General features: G+C 45.6%; 1 long non-coding RNA gene across 2 annotated transcripts; it reads right to left on the bottom strand.

Annotated features, from left to right (window-relative positions):
• Nucleotides 1-20,190: 20,190 nt before the first annotated feature.
• Nucleotides 20,191-22,750, bottom strand: LOC308594014. 2 transcript variants are annotated; one of them, XR_014011225.1, is made up of 4 exons: nt 22,657-22,743; nt 21,826-22,257; nt 21,578-21,714; nt 20,191-21,238 (listed from the first exon to the last, which is right to left on the bottom strand). It is a non-coding gene; the product is annotated as an uncharacterized lncRNA (long non-coding RNA). The 2 variants fall into 2 exon arrangements; XR_014011224.1 differs by having other exon boundaries at nt 21,826-22,750.
• Between the last annotated feature and the right edge of the window lie 800 nt (nt 22,751-23,550).

Below are 23,550 nucleotides of genomic sequence, written 5' to 3'. Positions count from 1 at the left end.
CAGGTTAAGAACGGACCTCCAGAACGAATTAAGTACTTAACCCGAGGTACCACTGTATGTGATTGGGGCAGTTCTGTGTTTTAAATGCATGGAAATAGCATAATCATATCCAGTTTCACCCTTGATTATATCAGGGCATGTGCCCCTTTAAAATCCTGTAAAGTAGAATGCCTAATTCACTCCTCTTGAGGGGGGGGGAATTATAATTGATTGGGAGTGTAGAGGTGAACCTTTCAGCCCCTCTTGGTTCTGGCATTTTCTTTCAATCAAAGCAGAGTCTGACACTTCACACAAATGTCCTTCATGATATGTGATATTACCTTGCTTTGAACTGGGGGAAAAATTCTTTTCCACAAGGAGAGGGCAAAGTATCTGTTTCATGTGGTGAGCAGGTCACTCAATCCTATTAATCTGTTATATATGTAGATCTGGCTCTAACAAAGAGGCATTTAACCATCTTTTGAGGCTCAGCACACTTAAATGATGTGCAAAGCGAGATGTGTTCCTAGCGTAAATCAATACCTTTCCATCCAAGTCATCAGTGTAGCTGTCCTGATATTTGCTAACAGAGGATGTCACCAGTTTCAGAATGCATAACCTGAGAGTTAAATCGATTTTTATCTGTATTATGTTACTCCAATATTTGTAAAGCCTCCTTGCCTTTTAAAGCTGACCATGAATAATTAGTCCTGCTGACAGCACAGTATTTAACATCACAGACTCTTCATCATGAATATTTATCGGCTAAGTCTATCTGCTCCCACTCCTTCTTCTGCGGAATAAAACCCATTGTGTGATACCCCTCTATAGCACAGAGCAGCAAGCAGGACTGACAGTTGCGCATACAGAGAGCTGACAAGATTTTCAGGTTAATGAAGAGGCTTTTTTGCTGCAGGGGGAGGCAAATGAGATACATCCGTCAAGAACATATTCACAAACCTCCCCTTCAAGAAGTGAATTCATGCGCCAACACGAGTTTGCATTTGCCCTCCATCTCCCAATAAAGACCACGTTGTATTTCACCATGGCAAGCAAATGCAAGACTTAGGAGGGAAAACCACTTTGCTGGGTCACATTAATGAATAGATGGCATCTGGATTGCTGTTCCTTTCGTTTTTTATCTGCAGGCAATGCAGAGTTTCCCCCTGGAGTTATTGGGTGATTTATAACAGCAGACTTCTCCGGATCATGCTTGGCTCGAAATGAGTTTAAGTGGCTTCGCAAGAAAACCAGAAGAAAGGAGAGAGGGAATAACAGATCAAGGCTGGTTTCAAAACTCTTGTGCAGGCCATGAAGACAAATTAATATTCACATTACATTTGGGAGGAGGGGTGTTAAGCAGATGTACAAATGAGATGAACAGCTATGAGCGAGGGGGCAGAGCTCAAGGGCGGAGCAGAGGGTCTCTGGTTTTTGGGTGAGCCACTATCAATCAGGACACTGGGCTAGCTCAAACAATGATCTGACTGATTACAGTGCAGCTTCACGTCTTCATCCCTCAGAACCTCAGAATCCAGGACAGAAAAATATAGATGTTGCAACAGTACACTATCAGAGTAAGAAGTAAGAAGACTTGTGTTAGTTGGATGAATTTCTAAAGCTCAGACATTCCAACCAACATATCTATCTGACTGATGTGTTTCTGAAATTACAGTCATACCTTGGGTTACAGACGCTTCAGGTTGGGTTTTTTTGGGTTGCGGACCGCCGAAACCTGGAAGTACTGGAACGGGTTACTTCCGGGTTTCGGCGGCCGCGCATGCACAGAAGCGCTAAATCGCGCTTTGTGCATGCACAAAAGCGTCGAGTCGCAACCCGCGCGTGCACAGACGCAACGCTGTGGGTTGTGGACGCTGCAAGTTGCAAATGTGCATCCCGCACGGATCACGTTCACAACCCAAGCGTCCACTGTGATCACATCATGTCATTTCCCCAAGAAATTGTGCATATGTGTGTTCTATGTTTAGGTGATTGCTTTCCTACATTGTTGTTGTTGTTGTTGTCATCCATTTGTCTCAAGAGAGTGCACCTCCATGGATGACGCTCAACTTCTGGAGAATCACAGCCCCTGCTGTGACGGCAGAGACCAGTAACTTGCAACTGATGTCCCCCATGTTGCTTTTGCTGTGTTAGCAGAGCCAAAGAGACCTCTCTGATGGGCAAGCCTGGGCAGCGTGTCTGGAGGTTCTGGGCTGCCCAGATGACAGGACTCACCTCTCAGCCTCACTGCTGTGGTCCAAAGGAAAGCAGAGCAATACATTTGGCACCAGCTTGGCTGCAGGAGTTGCCAAAAAGAGAAAGACATTGTTAATGTGCATTTGAAAAGATGGTGTTGTATGGGGCATTTTGCACATGTTCAGAGAGACACTTTTTCTTAACTTTGATAATTTTTAAAGGTTTTCCTCATCGGAGGGAAACAACATTCAACGTATTTCCAGGAGCACTGTGTAGTTTGGACCCTTTTTGTAAAAAAACAAACAAACCCAAAAACCATGTGATCTGTCTTCTTTCATAAAGACTTGGCTGTCAACCTAGGTAAAGGTAAAGGGACCCCTGACCATTAGGTCCAGTCATGGCCGACTCTGGGGTTGCGGCACTCATCTCGCTTTACTGGCCAAGGGAGCCGGCGTACAGGTCATGTGGCCAGCAGGACTAAGCCGCTTCTGGCAAATCCAGAGCAGCGCACGGAAACACGGTTTACCTTCCCGCTGGAGCGGTACCTATTTATCTACTTGCACTTTGACATGCTTTTGAACTGCTAGGTTGGCAGGAGCAGGGACCGGGCAATGGGAGCTCACCCTGTTGCGGGGATTCAAACCGCCGACCTCCTGATCGGCAAGTCCTAGGCTCTGTAGTTTAACCCACAGCGCCACCCGCATCCCGGCTGTCAACCTAGATAGCTTTAAAAGACAATTGTTAGACAAGCCCATGCAGAATGAGGCTATCAGTGGCTCCTAGTCCTTTGAGTGAAGGATCAAGTCATGTGGAAACATTGAAGGACTTAGATATGTTTAGCCTGGAGAAGGGATAATTTGTTCTTCCAGAGCTTAGGATCTGAACCAATAGGTTCCAGTTACAAGGAGGGACAACAGTAGAACAGTTCATCTTGAGAGGTGATGGTCTCTCCTTCATTAGATGCCTTATGAGGAACGGTTAAGGGAGCTGGGCATGTTTAGCCTGGAGAAGAGGTTAAGGGGTGATATGATAGCCATGTTCAAATATATAAAAGGATGTCACATAGAGGAGGGAGAAAGGTTGTTTTCTGCTGCTCCAGAGAAGCGGACACGGAGCAATGGATCCAAACTACAAGAAAGAAGATTCCACCTAAACATTAGGAAGAACTTCCTGACAGTAAGAGCTGTTTGACAGTGGAATTTGCTGCCAAGGAGTGTGGTGGAGTCTCCTTCTTTGGAGGTCTTTAAGCAGAGGCTTGACAACCATATGTCAGGAGTGCTTTGATGGTGTTTCCTGCTTGGCAGGGGGTTGAACTCGATGGCCCTTGTGGTCTCTTCCAACTCTATGATTCTATGATTCTATGAGAGGTTTTCAAGCAGAAGCTGGATTGCCATCTATCAAGGATGTGCACCACTGCTGTGGTACTGGGTTTCCTTCACATAGCTGTCAACTTTTTCCTTTTCTTGCGAGGAATCCTATTCGGAATAAAGGAATTTCCCTTTAAAAAAGGGAATCATTGACAGCCATGTTCCTTCATCACTTGTGGGTTAGACAAGGTTACATTTCCAGTTCTATGATCCTGTGATAGTTGTGGTGGCTGTCATGATCACTCAACATGTCTCTAAATGCCTGCTGCTCTTATGCATTTCTTGGATGCTGAGAATAATAATAAGAAGATGAATAATAAGAATAAGAATAATTTTAATACATTGCAACAGGATGCTGAGAATATGCCTGCTGCTCTTATGCATTGCAACAGGATGCTGAGGAGGAGGAGGAGGAGGAGGAGGAGAAGAAGAAGAAGAAGAAGAAGAAGAAGAAGAAGAAGAAGAAGAAGAAGAAGAAGAAGAAGAAGAAGAAGATTTATACCCCGCCCTCCCCAGCCAAGACCGGGCTCAGGGCGGCTGACACCAGATATAAAAACAATTGATTGAAATACAACTTAAAAACAAGATTGAAATACAACATTAAAACATTAAAATGCAGCCTCATTTCAGTAGGAACTCAAATCAAAAACTTTTTGGGGGGATGAAAACGTCAAGTCTTCACCAAGGCCAACTATCCATACTGGTTCTACATGGGCCAGAAAAAAAGCCAGGAAAGTCCCCAAATAGGAGTTCCATCACAGAAAGAGAAAGGAAAAAGGAAAGAGGGGGAGGGGATCAAGCTGATTCCAAGCCAAAGGCCAGGCAGAACAACTCTGTCCTACAAGCCCTGCGGAAAGAAATCAGATCCTGCAGGGCCCTGGTCTCATGAGACAGAGCGTTCCACCAGGCTGGAGCCAGTGTTGAGAAGGCCCTGGCTCTGGTTGAGGCTAATCTGACTTCCTTAGGGCCCGGGACCTCTAGGGTGTTACTATTTATGGACCTTAAGGTCCTCCGTGGGGCATACCAGGAGAGGCGGTCCCATAGGTATGAGGGTCCTATGCTTTTAAGCTGATCCACCACAACTCTTCTTGCCTTATTACAATAAAAGTAGTCCTGAAAGTTAAATAGTTTTGAAAATTAAACACTGAAGTGACATTTCCCCCAACCCCAACCCCCCAAAAATACTTGATACCTCTGCGGACTTCCAAAAGCCAGCAAAATAGTTTAAGCTACAAGAATAACACTTCTAGCAAGCTGCCCAATACACTAATGCTCCAGCTCACCGGAAATCCCAGTTACCTTAGTGGGACAGATGCCAGCAAGTAAATCGGCCTCTGGTGTGCTCATGTATGTGTATTTTGAGGTCTCTTGTACACAGATCAGAGGCAACCAACCCGGCTTTGTTTCTGAGTTCCAATGAAATCGCACCTTCCAGCTAGCATAGCCTTGACATTAACAGAAAGCTTAGTTTTACGTAGTTTTACTCTCATTCTATGTTCAAAACATGTAAGCTGTAGGTGCAACTGTTAGTAAGGTCAATAAAATGTGTTATTTTATCTGCAAATTGATGGTGGGGAATGGAATCCTGTAATGAAAATAAGTGCAATCCATGCAGGAGTTTGATATTAGGAAAATGTCTGAGTGAGGTCTGTAACAAAACTTTGACATAGGTGATCTTAGGGTTTCTGCCAGACAACCATGGCCTCCTACAGAAAACTTTAAGCAGGAAGGAGCTCAAGTTCACCTCCATCGTTCTGCCCGGACACTGAGATCCAGCGCCGAGGGCCTTCTGGCGGTTCCCTCGCTGCGAGAAGCCAAGTTACAGGGAACCAGGCAGAGGGCCCTGTGGAACGCCCTCCCACCAGATGTCAAAGAGAAAAATAACTACCAAACTTTTAGAAGACATCTAAAGGTAGCCCTGTTTAGGGAAGCTTTTAATGTTTAATAGGTTATTGTATTTTAGTGTTTTGTTGGAAGCCGCCCAGAGTGGCTGGGGGGACCCAGCCAGATGGGCGGGGTATAAATAATAAATTATTATTATTATTATTATTATTATTATTATTATTATTATTATTATTATTATTAAAGCATTTCACCCCTACTCCAAACTTATATTCTCCTACAACCAATGCTCAACATTCAAATGTTACTTTGCATAGACTCTTCTCGTTGTGCTGTACAGTTGTACCTCGGGTTAAGTACTTAATTCATTCCGGAGGTCTGCTCTTAACCTGAAACTGTTCTTAACCTGAAGCACCACTTTAGCTAATGGGGCCTCCCGCTGCCGAGGCACGATTTCTGTTCTCATCCTGAAGCAAAGTTCTTAACCCGAGGTACTATTTCTGGGTTAGCGGAGTCTGTAACCTGAAGCGTCTGTAACCTGAGGTACAACTGTACTGGGGTATGGTTGTGGTTTTGCCTTCAGAGTTCCCCCCACCCTGCAAGATTATTTAGCACTGTTGCAAACCTCAGGGTTTCCCCCATGCATGCTGTTATGCATTCAGTGGTCTGTGTTTGCCTGAGCTCCTGTGTTCTGATTCGATACATGATGTCCAATCACAGAACATTTCAGGGTTTGGGCCTCTGCCATTGGCCCTTGAACTCTGAGTCGTGATTGGCAGCTTGGAAGTTTAGACAGCCAATGAAGTTGGGAGTGGGAGTGGCCCAGACTTTCAGAAATGTATATAGGCAGTTGCTTTGCCCCTGTTACCCAGTGATGTAGTTCAATAAAAGTTCTTGCTGTTATCACTGTGTCTTGCCCTGTGGAAACCCACCTACACTCCACATGCTGAGTTTGGGCACCAATCCTCTTGGCACTCACCACTTGAGTTTGCTATTACAGGGAATGACATTTGAAGAAAAGGTGTCATGCAGAACAGTGGGTGCTTGAAGGTCAGCCTGCCACTATCAATCTCTCCAGATGCATTTGGGTTTTGTTTTGTTTTTAGAGATGGCCAATATCCAAGAGGACATCTGTAATGCAATCATCAATGTCCCCTGCACTGCTGGAAAGAGAAACAGAATAACAAATTCTCATCCAATAAGCCATTTGTCGCATGGGGCTAATGGCCAATTAAAGTCAAAGGCCATATTCTGATCATTTTGTTTTATAATACATGGGGCTGTGCCCCTGCTCACTCTGCCCACCAACCATTCCCCCCATAACAACCCCCTAAAGCATTCCTTTCCCACCCCATGCGACTACTAAGCTACCGTATTTTTCGCTCTATAAGACGCACCAGACCACAAGACGCACCTAATTTTTGGAGGAGGAAAACAAGAAAAAAAAATATCCCTCTTGCTCTTCTGGCTTCTAGGATAGCTGCGCAGCCTGCATTCGCTCCATAAGACGCACACACATTTCCCCTTACATTTTAGGAGGGAAAAAGTGAGTCTTATAGAGCAAAAAATACGGTAGTTCTTCACCTTTCTGATGCATAACATGACATTAGCAAGCATATCATTTAAGGAATTTTGAAGCTAGAGGATACGCTTGAAAACATCAACCAATTTTATAGATGGGGGAAACTGAAGTTGAATGTGCTCACTGATTGTCCTCCTGGGGAGAAACATTCAAATTAATGCAGAGTACAACAAGAAAGGGAGCCAACTTAGCTCAGACTGCAAGTAAAATCACATCATGCATTTTGTAGTGAAGACCATAATGAAATACACTCCTTTGCCAGTTCATCTTCTTTCTCCACCACAAGTCTTAGGGCACTATCGCCACCCATTTGCATCTGGAAGAAATGGTCATTGGACTACCAGGCTTCCTCAGCTGGGATGGGACCAGTGCTTGCTATCATGCCCATAGCTGGAGGAGAGGCTAGGGCCTGCACAGCCACCATTTCCAATTGCAGTTGGGTTGGGTTGGTGCCATGCACACAACTTTTCAGCCCACCCACCCCACCGCTATGCTCAGTATTTGTGTATGCATGAAAGTCCAAAAGAAATACATTTTTAAAAAATGTCCACAGGCAGACCAGCTAAACCAGCTTTTCCATCTCCATTCCAGGAGTCAGATGTACCCAAACAAACCAGCAGAGTGGTGCTTCCCCCCCCCCCAGTTAGCAAACTTAATGGCACATGATAAAGAGTCTAAAAGGCAAATCCTGCGAAAGAGGCTGAAAGAAGTGTGTCCGTGATTAGCTTAGATAAGAGAAGATTAAAGCAGGTGGGGTCATACTGACAGATAGCTGAAGGACAAGGAGTATTTGTTCACTCCTTGGGCTCCAAGACGTTGCTCCTGTGCAATAATGGCAGTCTACAGACAGCAGGAACAGCTCTCCTTTGTGCTCAGACAAGCAAAGAAGACTGATCTGAAAACTTTGGCAAAGGCCAGGGAATATCACCAGACCTGCTATCCTGACTGATCTCACTGCCATTCCCTCATTCCAGCTGAATCGTTGCCTGACATCCCAAGGCATATGTTCAAGATATGTTGTGGGCTTGAGTCCTGGGAATAGGATGGGAAGAAGGGACTACAAGGAGATAAATTTTGGCTGAACAAAATAGACCTTCCAGAAATGGAAGGCGGCATCTATTTCCATTCTCACCCATGTTCGTTGTCACATGCAGAGCTTTTCTGTTCTGCTGCAGCTCGGCTTCAGACAAAAACTACATTATTCAGCTCACTGTCCGCTGTGGTGGAACTTTACTATCATTACAACATTCCACACCAGGAGTAGGCAACCTAAGGCCCATGGGCCACAAGTGGCCCACAGGGGTCATTTAACCGGCCCCCGAGCCGCCCCCAAACTGAGCCGCCTGCTTGGCAAATCCCCGCATACTGCGCTAAACCGTTGCAGTGCGGTATGGGGACTCACTTCTGCAGCGCCGGAAATTGCGTCTGCGCATGCAGAGACGTCGAAAATCACAGGCGCATGCGCCTGTGCATGCGCACGATCCAGCCCACAGAGGGATCTCCACTGGAGTGAACCGGCCCAGGCGAGGTAAACCTTGCAGACCCCTGTTCCATACCATTCATTTCAATTTCAAAGGAAACACAATGCAAATGGAGCGAGGGAGTCATCCGTTATGTGTAGCTTGCGAACTGAAAACAACAGCAGCAATTGCCAATTATATTTGCTAGATAGATTTCCATTCCAGATATGGGGCAAATAAGCAGACATCAGCATTTTCTGCTCCTGCTTCTGTTTCATCAGAATTCTCAAACATGTGGAATTCTTTGTTAGCTTATGACTCCAAAGAGACAGTGCTGGATTTCTATTATTTACAAAGGTCCCAGGGTATGGTGGGAAGGTACCATATTTTTCGCTCTATAGGACACACTTTTTCCCCTCCAAAAATTAAGGGGCAATGTGTGTGCGTCCTATGGAGCGAATGCAGGCTCCTTGGGCTTCAGTGATAGCAACGTGAAGCCTCTGAAGGGCAGAGAGAGCGCTCCCTCCGTGCTCCGGAGGCTACGCATTGCTTTCGCTGAAGCCTGGAGAGCAAGAGGGGGCGGTGCGCACAGACCCCTCTCACTCTCCAGGCTTCAGGGATAGCCACATGAAGCCTTTGGAGCGCAGCGCGAGTTCCCGCTGTGCCCATGTGACATGGAAGAATCAGATTTTTATTTTTATTTTTGGAAACCATATGTGGGAATAAAGTAAGTCGAGCAAGGCAGGTGGACCACTGTAGGTGTAGCAAAGCCCTTTTAGGTATCAGCATGGGCTGAGATTTGTCAGAAGACCTGTGTGGGCTATTGCTAAAATTAGAGGAACAGAGTTGGTTTATTTATCTTTATGTCCTTAATGGGCAATGGAAGGGAAATCTGGTTTTCGGGTAACCTGGTCCAGAGTTGTTTATATATAAGTAATAATAGGACTTTTGTTAGGGGGGCAGAACCAACATGATTGGTCAGTTAGTTAAGTATTTCTATTGTTTTACTTGATCGATGGGGCAGCTGCCCACCCCTACCCTACCCCTTGGCTATGACCATGACCTGAGCTGCTGAATTCTGAATGGGGAAATGTGTGCATCTCACAACACAGAACCCATAGAGACACATCCGCTTCCCGCCATGGGTTTCGTGAAAGAGACAAGCCATTCCACGCACATGCATTTTGTCAATATTAGAACAACAAATTGTGTGCCGGGGCTCCCTTCTGTCATTATTTTACAAAGATGCAGTGCGGGTGAACAGAGTTTAATCAGAGAACGGAAGGTGGGTTTGCAATACGACTGATATCTTTTAATGATTCTGGTCGTGACAGCTGGCATTTCACTGTCAAGGTTATGAGAGTTTTCCCATTTATCTTATGATTGGCTTCCTGTGGCATTTCATCAGCCTCCTCGGTTTGTTATGACTCACAAAAATCTACCAAGTAAATCCAAACAGTAATTTAAAACGTTGAAGTTGATTATGGATTGACACAGAAAACCATTTATTACACCAACAAGCTTGAAAGCAAGCAGGTGAGGGTGCGTAAGATTTCTCAAATAACTAAAATAAGTTTCCCTTCACATTTCATCATGGAGAAAAACATTTTTTTATTTTTTAAAAAAACGCAATAAGGAATAGCCTGCAGAGCAATTTTCACAACTTGAATGTTTGATTACACATAGTGTCACAATCAGGGCGCTTTTTGATATAATGCTAATTCCCTCTAACAGCAAGCTCAGATGGCTGAGTGCCTACCATTTGGGAGCAGGGTGCCCACTGCCATCTGTCAATACTTTAAACAGACAACCATCCTCTGCAAAGTAGGACCTGTAGCCACCCCAGCTGAAAGTGATAATGGAGCCATCCCTCCTCAAAAAAGCACCCGTAGAATTAAAAGAATAAAAACATTTCCCTTGTATATACTTCTATTACAAATATTACAAATAGTAAATTTTGTAGGGCGGAGTATAAATAATAAATGGTTATTATTATTAAATTATTATTTCACTCAGGTTGTGGCTTCGGTTAAACAAAAATAACCAAAAAGGACTTGGCTGCTGCTGCAGCAACATGGGACATTGTAGAAGAGCCCAGTGCAGTCCGTAGTATAACTGGAACAGTATGGAAGAATGCAATTTCGTAATTAAAACAGAATGTTTTCTTTTATGATTCATGAGACTATATGAATGGGATGTGATTGTGGGGGAGGGGGTGGAGAAAGGGGTTGTGTTGCAAGTCTGCCCTAGTTTTCCAAAAGTGGTGCTTAAACACTGACAGCGGGTGAGGTAAGATACTCAAGAGCAGACATAGGCAAACTCGGCCCTCTAGATGTTTTTGAGACTACAACTCCCATCATCCCTGACCACTGGTCCTGTTAGCTATGGATGATGGGAGTTGTAGTCCCTAAACATCTGGAGGGCCGAGTTTGCCTATGCCTACTCAAGAGTAACGTACCTCATTATTCGGAGATGAAACTTCCAGGTTAAAACTGAACACCACATATAGGAACTCCTGCCTTTGCTGCTACCTTTTAATGGAGGAGAGGGAGAGAGACTGTTGCCCAGTCATGGACAGGCTAAATTTTTGTATTTCTATGGGTCACTCACAGGTCCCCAAGGAAAAGACAAAAGTGGTCAGAAGAAACCAGGTGTCAGGTCGACTGTATGTGTCTATGAGACCCAGAGTATTAGATTTTGGGGTGGGGACAAAGGGAGGGAGAAAGAGAACTTACCTGCCTAAGTGATGACTTAGGGTTGAGGGGATGAATGCTATGAGATTAACAGACAAAATAAATGGAAACTCCCTTCTCTGTCTTTTGGATCCAGGAAAATTTCCCACGTTTTGGAACATGTACAAACACACAGTCTCGTGCACCTTTGCTCAGGGATTCTAAGAAATGGAAAATCACAGTTGTTTTGAAATCACTGGTTAAAATCAGTGCCATATTGAAATGTTCAGTCAGCCATCTTGATTCAAAATGGCATCCAATGGAATCCAAACGGATGAAAACCTACTCCTTGATCTCAGGAACCATCGTGCAAAATTTGGTTACAATATGGTAAGAAGTGTCCAAATGCAAAGCGGAAAGGCAAATAACTTTCCAAAAATACAGTAGGAAAGGTTCAGAAGCCTTCAAAACAGGGGGAATCGGGGGAAGTCTGTGGAGTAGAGGGACAAGGAAAAGGTGTCCTTTACCCTTTCCTGAATTTATTCTTGCCATGAGATGCCTCCTCTTCCAGGCTGGCTAGAACCCTGAACAGAAATGATCGTATTGGAGACTGGAAATACATGCCGGTGTTGGGTTGTCAGCCCAACTTGTGCTCCTTGTTCAATGCAAGCATTCATGAAGGAAATGGCAATCCTGTCCCTCTTTATTCAAAACGACTTTCCATGCCTTCTTCACTGGGAAGGTAAATACCTGAGTCCCTCAATTATAATATCTCTCTCTAGCTTATCAAGTGCATTGTCAACACATTTAGTACAAGTACAGAAGTGGGTGCCAAGTCATAGCCTTGGCAGCTGCTTGTATTAAGAGGAAGGGAAGGAACAAGGCAATGACATTTTCCTGAAGTGACCACTTCAGCAACTGATTTCCCAGCCCCTAATTGAAGAGATTGTCCCAACCCTATGGACAGCTTGAGCGCAAACCAGAAGAACTAAAGGCAGCCTGTCCCATTTCACCACCTGAGGCGCTCTCTGGCTTGGCCATGTACACAGAATGGAAGAGGACAGGATCCCCAAGGATGAGCCCTATGGGCAGCTGGCTTTTGGCAGCAGACCTGTTGACAGACCAACTTTGCATTACCTAGCCACTGTGATTCACGCGACGGTCACCTCCAGACTGGATTATTGTAATTCGCTTTACGTGGGGCTGCCCTTGAGACTGACCCAGAAACTCCAGCGGGTGCAGAATGCTGCAGCGAGACTCCTTACGGGGTCCTCGCTGCGAGATCACATTCACCCGGTGCTATACCAACTGCACTGGCTCCTGGTGGAGTACAGGATCAGGTTTAAGGTGCTGGTTTTAACCTTTAAAGCCCTATACGGCCTAGGACCCTCGTACCTACGGGACCGCCTCTCCTGGTATGTCCCACAGAGGAACTTACAATCTTCAAACAAAAACATCTTGGAGGTCCCAGGCCACAGAGAGGTTAGGCTGGCCGCAACCAGAGCCAGGGCTTTTTCAGCCGTGGCCCCGATCTGGTGGAACGCTCTGCCACAAGAGACTAGGGCCCTGCGGGACTTGACATCTTTCCGCAGGGCCTGCAAGACAGAGCTGTTCCACCAAGCCTTTGGCCAGGGCACAGCCTGACTCCCTCCTTTGGCAATCTTCACAGAACTCTAGCCCAATGGTTGCCATCAATTTGATTTGAATTAATTTTATAATGAAATGATTTTAGAATGTTGTATTATTTTATTGTTGTTAGCCGCCCTGAGCCTGGCTTTGGCTGGGGAGGGCGGGATATAAATAAATAAAAAATATTATTATTATTATTACAAAGTGTCTGCAAATATGATAACATTAACCCTGCCGTATAGAAATCCCTCGCAGACAATCGCAGTGCCTGCAGACAGAAAACTCAGGTTGTATACCCACAGAGTGACCAGAGAAGGAATGGCTGGGAGGAGCACAGAGAGACAAAACGCCATGCTGCATCTGCTGTAGCACAACTGGACACCTTCATCTGCCCCAGCTGCAACAAAACATGTCTCTCCCATATTGGTCTCTACAGCCACAGCAAGCACTGTAACTTTCCAACGGTTTGACTTTACCTTTACAATCTTCCATGTCTCCCAAGACCGACAGATGTCAGCAACAACAACAAACCACCGTCAGTGGATATAGGGACCATTATTAGTACACGGATCTTTAAGCCATGCAAATGTCAAAATAGGTGTCAACACAAAACCGATGTCTATACAATACAAAACACATTTGAATGTACCCAGGGCAGTGAGGTCCTCAAACCATTGCAAAATAAACAATGGGCAGTTATCCCAAAGTGTAGGTATCTTAGCCACCATAATGGCTTGCAAAATCCACTTTCATTGTCCAGCCACTGATCTGCATACTTCAGGAATATAGTTTAAAATAACACAAATATATGTTACTAACAACTTTAGACTCAAAGGACTGATAAGCCCATATCATGCCTCAAAAAGGCATTCTCAACATTACACCTCCAACATCTTCCTATAGAAACATTGTGGAGTCCAATATACTGAAATGTTATTTTTTTGCTGACTCAATCTCAGTTTCAAGTCTAAGGTATCCCAAGGTGCATAATTCTTTTGTAATTAATTAAATTATGGCATCATGATTATGTTATTGTGCAAAATAAATGCCATGCAAATGGAGGAGACATCACCAATTGCGTATCGTTTGTGGGCCAAAAGCAGCAGCAATCGTATTTGCTGGGTTGATTTCTGGACATGGAACAAATAGAAGAAGAAGAAGAAGAGTTTGGATTTGATATCCTGCTTTATCACTACCCTAAGGAGTCTCAAGGGACGCAGGTGATGCTGTGGGTTAAACCACAGAGCCTAGGACTTGCTGATCAGAAGATCAGCGGTTCGAATCCCCGTGACGGGGTGAGCTCCCATTGCTCGGTCCCTGCTCCAGCAAACCTAGCAGTTCAAAAGCATGTCTAAGTGCAAGTAGATAAATAGGCACCTCTCTGGCGGGAAGGTAAACGGTGTTTCCGTGCGCTGCTCTGGTTCACCAGAAGCGGCTTAGTCGTGCTGGCCACATGACCCGGAAGCTGTACGCCGGCTCCCTTGGCCAATAAAGCAAGATGAGCGCTGCAACCCCAGAGTCGGTCACGACTGGACCTGATGGTCAGGGGTCCCTTTACCTTTACCTTTAAGGAGTCTCAAAGCAGCTAACATTCTCCTTTCCCTTCCTCCCCCACAACAAACACTCTGTGAGGTGAGTGGGGCTGAGAGACTTCAGAGAAGTGTGACTAGCCCAAGGTCACCCAGCAGTTGCATGTGGAGGAGCGGGGACGCGAACCCGGTTCACCAGATTATGAGTCTACCGCTCTCAACCACTACACCACAGTGGCTCTCAGCAAACACAAGTGGTTCTACTCCTGTTTCTGTCTGAATTTTCTGGCATCCATGTCACGTCGCCTTCCTGCTAACCTATTAGTGGGGGGAACATTAATAACTCTGCAGCCCCAGTTATTCAGGAGGCATGGGTGGAGGAAAGCAGTGATGGGACCAATAGTCATCACACCAAGACCAGATGAGAAAGAACACGCTTGCACCAAGCCAATAATTATGCAATTAAAACTTATCCTAGAGCAGAAGCTGGCATGGTCACTATCTGTGACTGCTCAGTCATATACTATCCAGGAGAGAGTTAACATTTGAGATCTAAAAATATAGAATTGTCGTTCAGAACAACTGACTCACTCCATGCAGGACTCTGAGCAATACGGCAATCAGATAATTTTCTTCTTCTTTTTGAATCAACAGTACTGCATTAACTAAATAAATATAGTATCTCATTTCAGGATATGCTCTATGGGTAATTGAAGATACCTGCCTTACGAAAGCTACTGCCAAATCATCTCTGACACGTTCGGTGAAATAAAAGTGCACACAAATAATTTAGAATATTATGATTGGCACAGAAACACCCTCTTCGAAGGGACAGCACTGATTAAAAATCCCATTTTAAATCCATGATTTATTCATTAATCAGCCTATCAATTATGCTAATTAAGGCTGCCAGTTTGAGTGAATCACAAAACAGCTAATTATATTTGGTTCCCTAAAACAGTAGCATACTTAAAAAAAAAAAATACTGCCTCTGCTGCAGTGATTAATGAAGTTTTTGTGAGCGGGTGCAAACCGCAAGTGATTTTTAAAATAGCTAATCTGGGGGAAGAACAAAGGAATTGGTGAACCGTGTAAATCACACGAAGTGCATTTTCTTCCAGCTTGCCAAGGTCATGATGCAAGACAGTATTTGGCAGAGAGGTGGTATTGCTTTGCTGGAAAAGGGGCTTATCTGGTCTCTTTTGCATTGACTTTATTATGATAGATGACCGTAGGATCCATCATAGAATGTGCTGGTTCAGGACATCACCTAATTCAACAGCCTATTTTAGATGTTCCTGTTTTAGATGTCACTGTTGCTGGTTGATAGATGATGGGGGGGGTGAGGAGACGGGGAAGTAGGATGGCCCAGCCTCTTCCATTCATTGTCACACGCAGCCGCAGCACCCTGCTGTCCCCGTGAAGAAAGCAGGATTGTACCCGCCCAGTCCCCACCATGGGATGCTGCATGCTTCAGTCAGGCACAGCTGGAACATCTGCTCAGTGACCTCCACACAGGGAATGAAGCATTGTCGCCGATAAGCCTTTTCAAAGGCTTGAAGGTGGCACTGCGGAGCTGTCATTTGCAACAGAACATGCTCTTTTGTCCAGCCTCTGGTTATATTGGTTTTGTGCAACAGTTCAAGCAGTGCTTGCAGAGAGCAGAAACAAGAATCCTAGAATTGGAAGGGATCCTGGGGGTCATCTAGACTGACCCCCTGGAAACTCAACTAAAGCATCCATGACAGGTGGCCATCCAACCTCTGCTTAAAAACCTCCAAGGAGGGAGAGTTCTGCCATTTCATTTTTTAAGACATTCCAAATCATATGAAAGAAACTAGCATTTCGTATTTCCTGTCAATTACTTCCACACATGGCTTGTTCTGGAATATATTATTTAAAGAAGCCATGGAATGGTTTCTGGGGGAGTGTTTTTTTAATCAGCAGAGAGAGGCAGAGAGAAAAAGAAATCAATGGATCAACTTTAAAATAATAAAAATATTCCTTCCTCCTAAGTCTGATGAGTACTAATGCAATCTGGGCTCCTGGGAGAAATTAGACCTGACAAAACAGAATGAAAAATAGGTTTGTGTTGCCCGAGTAATAGACAGCTCAGCAGTTTGTTTTATGGTACATAGAGGCATAGATCTTGTCAAACTACGTCCCTTCGTTATTAAACACAGGGAATGGCAACTTTCCAGATATGCCAAAGTGAAGTAATTGCTTTAATTACATGAGAGTCTCTGCTATATTCCTTGAGAGCTCCACTGCCCACTACTGCTTCAGCTTTAATGAGATGAATATTAAGCTTGGATGTTTTGAAAACATTCTGTTAATTCTGCCTCTAACAGTCACATTTAAGTTAAACCAGACGTCGTTAAGGGTTGCATCCAACATGGAGATTCCTCCAAACAGGATTGTTGTTATTTCTGCATCTTGCTGTAAGTCCTACCATGAATCATTAAAGCACGCTCAGTCTAGGCCAGGTAGTGTCATTAGACTACATCTCCCAGGCTGGCTAGGGCTGATGAGAGTTGTAGTCCAACTGGAGGGCACCACATTGCCTATGCCCGATCCAGGGACTGGGGAGCGTCGCTTCTTTCCAGCAGTTACAGATTTGCCTTGTCTGGCCATGCTGACATTTAGCTATGGGCGCAGCCAGATTGCTAGACATGTTGAAAGCTTGCACAGTAGGTCAAAAGTATTAGCTGTGGACCATGAAGCCCATAGTTCAAATGTCAGCTGATCTGCAAACTCTCTGAGTGGCGTTAGGGGAAATCATTGTCTCCCGGCCCTCTGCCAGCCAGTGTCTCCCATTTGCAACATAAAACTGGCCAAGCTTTCAGAGCTGTAGCTTTTGAACTGGGCTGAAGATGGTATTTGGCACAATTCAAAGGTTCAAAGCATTTCTCATACATTATGGCAGGATTAATGTTGCATGCAGATAATAGAAATTACAGAAAAACTCATGCAACGAAGAATACACACACATGCAGACGGTGGCTATGGAGGGCTTTGACCATGAAGTAAATACAATGGGCAACATCCATCCATTCCTGCAGATTGAAGTATGCGGGGGGTGATCCCCATAAAACTGCTAGCTAAGGAGGGTCTGGTGTGGTTTCACATTGGATGGGAAACCACATGCTGAGATCCCAGGAGGTTGGCAAAGTATTATTTTGCTGGCAGGCTCTTCATTCTATTGCATGTGGTAGATGAAAAACAGCAGCTTCCCCGGGCTCCTGCTTCGTGGGTGGTGTGACATCCCATAAAGCACTGGTACCCTGTCCTGGGTTGCTCCCTGGTTCCCTGCCAGTCCACCACACACCCTTCAGAACCTTGACAGTCCCTGACATAGGTAAAAAGGTAAAGGTACCCTGCCCGTATGGGCCAGTCGTGTCCGACTCTAGGGTTGTGCGCCCATCTCACTTAAGAGGCCGGAGGCCAGCGCTGTCCGGAGACACTTCCGGGTCACGTGGCCAGCGTGACGAAGCTGCTCTGGTGAGCCAGCACCAGCGCAGCACACGGAAACGGCGTTTACCTTCCCGCTATATTTATTATATATTTATCTACTTGCTGCTCTGGCAAGCCAGACCAACGCAGCACACGGAAACGCTGTTTACCTTCCCGCTATAAAGCGGTACCTATTTATCTACTTGCACTTAAGGGTGCTTTCGAACTGCTAGGTGGGCAGGAGCTGGGACCGAAAGACGGGAGCTCACCCCGCCGCGGGGATTCGAACCGCCGACCATGCGATCGGCAAGTCCAAGGCGCTGAGGTTTTACCCACAGTGCCACCCGCGTCCCTAGTCCCTGACATACCACCTGCCAATCCCAGTGATTGTTCCTCCCCGTTCCCTTGTGTGTCTGAGAAGAACCATGGGTCTTGAATACACATTAGTTTATGTATCAACCTAAGAACCAGAGGTTTTCAGTTCAAGTCCCCTGCTGGTGCCAATCCCCTTGGAATTCTGACTAACCATATTGCTAAAATGGAAACAGAAAGGGAGCCGAACTCCTTGAGCAGAAAGCAGCATTGAAGTCAAGGACTTTCAGGCAAGGAACATAATGAAAAAATTAATATATACAACAACAATTAAGCAATTATGCTTCAGAAGCAGAAACATGTGCCTTTGATTTGGTGGACACAATTCCACTTTGGTGTAATCAAATATAGAACATATTATGTTAATTAAGCTGTTTCAGTAAAGCAAGCAGGTGCTGATATTTGTACAACTGAATCTCAGCGTAAGTGCTCTTCTATAATTGCTATCGCACACCTGCAGCAATAATGCTTAAATAATTGTAATCATGCATGAGCATGTTTGTATAATTATACTTTCAGCAAAATCCATAGTTGTTTATAGGAAAAGATAGCTCATATCTCTTTACATTAACACTACTGCAACCTATCCTTCACATAAGTACAAGTTGCCTGGCAACTTGACTCACTCATTGGGGTACCCAAACTGTTAAAATAGTTCCCCATCACCTAGAAACTTTGAATTTGGTCTAGGTACAGGACAGGTCACATTGATTACTAGAAAAGGCCAAAAGCAGAACATTTACAAATCTGAAGAAGTAGCAAAAATATACAGGAAAGTCCCTAAGGGCATGAAATCCCTCCTACCGCAAAGGGACTGAGCATGCTCATTGGACACAGAAATTCAATCCTTTGACATCACTAAAAAAAGAGAGGACATACTATTTTGCTCTCCCTTTTTAGCGTTCTTTATTTTCAAAGCCAGATTCAGATCACACAGCCCTTCAAAGTGAGGGGTGCCCTTAGTCAGAGGACTGCCCTCTGTAAAGTGGGACACATCTACAAAATCTTTGATGCAGACTGCTGCTGACCCCTGTGCCTCAGATTCTGGAAACAGGGTGTCTGTTAAGACACGGTATGAGCAAAATATATTTCAAGCAAAAGAACAAAGCTTCTTTGGTGTGTGAGTTTTAAAACTATTTTATCAGCCTCGAAAGCTCAGATAGCACAAAATATATCATTCCTTGGGGGCTCTTTCCCGGGAAAGAAAGCCAGCCCGAGTAAGACAAATGAGCTCCCAGCCTTCAGCTCTGAACTGCCAATATACAGGTGATGTCAACCTGTGAGGTTGAAAGTCATGGATTTCATTATTGCAGCACATTAAGGCCAAGAGAAAAATCTAATTTGCTGCTGCATCAGTGACTCTGTGCTGTAATCAAATGAAGGGGTGGGGGGGGGACATTAGTGCAACATATTAAAATGGAAGCATAGGGAAGAAGGGAGTGATTAAAAAAAATCAGCTCTCATTTTGCTGAACACCTCAATTTCTTTTCTCCACAAGCCTGTAAAAGAGCCTTTATAGATATATTTCCCTTATTTCACATGCCCAGCTTGCAAGAATTTTGCTGTCCAAGAGAGATTCTGAGATTGCTTGGTCTGGATGTATTTACCATCAGAAGGTTACAAGAAACATGTAAACTTGCACGCAGCTGGAAAAGCTGCCTATATGTGGTTGCACTAGGTGTGTTCTTCAGTGATGAAAGGTTTAGACAGGTTCTCGGTTTATCCACCATCTATATTCTTACTAAGGGATGCGGGTAGCGCTGTGGGTTAAACCACAGAGCCTAGGACTTGCCGATCAGAAGGTCGGCGGTTCGAATCCCCACGACGGGCTGAGCTCCCATTGCTCAGTCCCTGCTCCTGCCAACCTAGCAGTTTGAATGCATGTCAAAGTGCAAGTAAGTAAATAGGTACCGCTCCGGCGGGAAGGTAAACGGCGTTTCCATGCACTGCTCTGGTTCGCCATAAGCGGCTGAGTCATGCTGGCCACATGACCCGGAAGCTGTACGCCGGCTCCCTCGGCCAATAAAGCAAGATGAGCGCCGCAACCCCAGAGTCGGTCATGACTGGACCTAATGGTCAGGGGTCCCTTTACCTTTACCTTTATATTCTTACTACAGAGAGAGAGTTGTATCCAATACAGTTCTGTGTGAAGCAAACCCATGGAAGTGAATGGACCTAAGTTCACCATGTACATTAAGTCCAATGGGTCTACTCTGAGGAACACCAAAACTGTAGACAATCCTTAGGCTCTAAGTAGCTTTGATGTAAGCCACAGAGTATTGAAGGTAAATGTAGGTGCAGGGTCCAAACTCTGATGGGGGCATGTTGGGGAACTCCCATTGGGGTTGCTGTCTAAACTGGGGGGGGGTGTCTGTTGTCTGCATCCGGAGGAAAGCCTTTAAATGGGGAACCTTGGAAGCTGCGCTTCTTGGGGCCACCCAAAAACAATGTTGCAGGAAGACCTTGTGTAGGGAGACCACAAAAGCCCCTTCACCCACAGAGATCTCATCAATAAAGAGGCCTCTGCTATGTTGTAAGACAACCACAACATGGTTGTATTGGTCAGAGACCAAACTTTGCTTCACCATGTCTTCAGTGTAGCCAAAGATGGCGTGGATGCGGCAGAAGAGATGCAGAATTTGGCCTTGGGGGACTCTCTGCTGTTAGTGGAAGGACACTTTCCTCTGGGAGAAACAGTTTTGAAGGACACAAAGCCCAACTCTCGGCAGAAACCAAGCCAGAGCCTCCTTGCTGCACCCATTTCCTCCTGGGTCAGTCCCCCTCACCTCAATGTAGATAGATCCCACTGCTTGTGGCATTCTGGCAAACTCCTTGTTCTTGAGAGCAGCGGTGATGTTTTCCACCATGGGAGGAATCCACCAGTATCACTTTCAGGGACACATTCCTATCCCATGCCTTGAGCTCCATTTGCCAGACCTTTAGAAGGTCACTGTGTTCTTCCTCTTACCTTACTATGGCACACAACCCCGGCTGAAATTCTCCGGGCAGAAAAATTGGTCTATGATGGCTGTCTCTAGATTCTCTCCAGTGGTGCTGAGAAGGATGTGCAGAAGTCCCTTAGCTTCTCTGTATTCAAGGAAGGCCAGTATTACCAGGTGGGTCGTTGCCACAGCCTTTGGGAATCGGGACCCCTTATCTGGAAAAAGAAAAAAGAAAAAAGAGCTGCTCTCAGCAGGATAGCATCAAAAGATCCTGGTTTTCTGTACTGTTTGGTATTTGATTATTTTAAGTCAGAGCACCAAGAACCAAAGTGGAAAACCATGTTTACAAGGCTTCCCCAGAAGTTGATATTTTCAGAAATTGTGAATTATGCAGATCTGTCTTGACATGCAAACAGAATCAAATTCCTTCCCCATCCTTGCTCCCCAGTAGCCGCCTGAAGGAGAGCCTCCCTTGGAAAACCAACTGGACTGGAAACTCCCAGAGGCTGAAGGGGAAAAGGACTCTATTGGCTGCTTTGCAACACACTACTCACCTGAGGAATTCCTGGTCATAGGGGAAGTTGACAAGCATTCCCAGGTGAGCGATCAGCAGCTGTGGGAAGTGCTGGCGCACAGCTGCGTTATATTCCTCCATCCTGAGGATGGCGTGCAACAGGCTGGTCAGATGTTGCTGGGAGAGAGAGAGGTGCAAGTCACTTTCCCTGCTTTTATGCTGAATACAGAAACCCCTAGATATTACGCTGGGGAGAAGGAAACCAGAAAACAGGTGGTTTGTCCTTACCACTGCGGTGGCAGATTCAGCCAAGGGGCTTTGGTACAGTTGCTCGGCCCTCAGATGGAGTAGTTGTTATTGGTCAGCCGATGCAAAAACCTCCTGCCATATTCTCTCGCAGTCATTGTGAATGCAGATTCAAGTCTTCTGCTTGCTGCCATGCTACAGAGAGAAGACATCGCTCTTCCTTTTGAAGGACCTATTCATGGCTATGGTACCACGGCAGGAGCCCCTCAAAACCTCTGTCTGTTGCCACGAGGCAGCAAAAAAGAAGGGGAAGAAGAGGAAGAAATTTGGAGACATGCTCCTGACACTGTGGGAGGTATTCAATCACTTTCTCCAGGTGATGGCAAGCTATAATGGAGAAAGCGCAGACAGCCACATTTCTGCCCTCTACTGCCCCTGGGTGATCTTGTAGAAGGCCTCCAGCAGCACCTCCACCTGTCAGAGAAGAAGGAGTGGATTACATATGTGGGAATAAGCTTAGGTCTATGTTCTCTGGAGAGGGACGCGGGTGGCGCTGTGGGTTAAACCACAGAGCCTAGGACTTGTCGATCAGAAGGTCAGCGGTTTGAATCCCCGCGACGGGGTGAGCTCCTGTTGCTTGGTCCCTGCTCCTGCCCACCTAGCAGTTCGAAAGCACGTCAAAGGGCAAGTAGATAAATAGGTACCACTCCAGCAGGAAGGTAAACGGCGTTTCCATGCACTGCTCTGGTTCACCATGACCCGGAAGCTGTACGCCGGCTCCCTTGACCAATAAAGTGAGATGAGCGCCACAACCCCAGAGGTGACCACGACTGGACCTAATGGTCAGGTGCATGTCACGTGAGCGATACTCACTCCCATCATCAGTCATTAGCATAGCTGGTGCTCTCTGGAATTTGTTCTTCACCATAGCAAGGTAGTTCTTGAACATTTCCAGTGTTTCACTCTTTTCCTTGAGGAAATATGATAATAATAATAATAATAATAATAATAATAATAATAATAATAATAATAATAATAATAATTTATTATTTATACCCCGCCCATCTGGCTGAGTTTCCCCAGCCACTCTGGGCGGCTCCCAATCAGTGTTAAAAACAGTACAGCGTTACATATTAAAAACTTCCCTGAACAGGGCTGCCTTAAGATGTCTTCTGAATGCCAGGTAATTATTTATCTCTTTGACATCTGATGGGAGGGCGTTCCACAGGGCGGGCGCCACTGCCGAGAAGGCCCTCTGTCTGGTTCCCTGTAGCCTCACTTCTCGCAATGAGGGAACCGCCAGAAGGCCCTCGGCGCTGGATCTCAGTGTCCGGGCTGAACGATGGGGGTGGAGACGCTCCTTCAGGTATACAGGACCGAGGCCGTTTAGGGCTTTAAAGATCAGCACCAACACTTTGAATCGTGCTCGGAAACGTACTGGGAGCCAATGCAGATCTCTCAGAACCGGTGTTATGTGGTCCCGGCGGCCACTCTCAGTCACCAGTCTAGCTGCCGCATTCTGGATTAATTGCAGTTTCCGGGTCACCTTCAAAAGTAGCCCCACGTAGAGTGCATTGCAGTAGTCCAAGCGGGAGATAACTAGAGCATGAACCACTCTGACAAGACAGTTCGCGGGCAGGTAGGGTCTTAGCCTGCGTACCAGGTGGAGCTGGTAGACAGCTGCCCTGGACACAGAATTAACCTGTGCCTCTATGGACAGCTGTGAGTCCAAAATGACTCCCAGGCTGCGCACCTGGTCCTTCAGGG

This window comes from Podarcis bocagei (assembly GCF_964188305.1).
Source record: "Podarcis bocagei genome assembly, chromosome: 8".
Lineage (NCBI taxonomy): Eukaryota > Metazoa > Chordata > Lepidosauria > Squamata > Lacertidae > Podarcis > Podarcis bocagei.
Note: the sequence above shows the minus strand (reverse complement) of the source record. Positions and strands in the feature narration are given on the sequence as shown.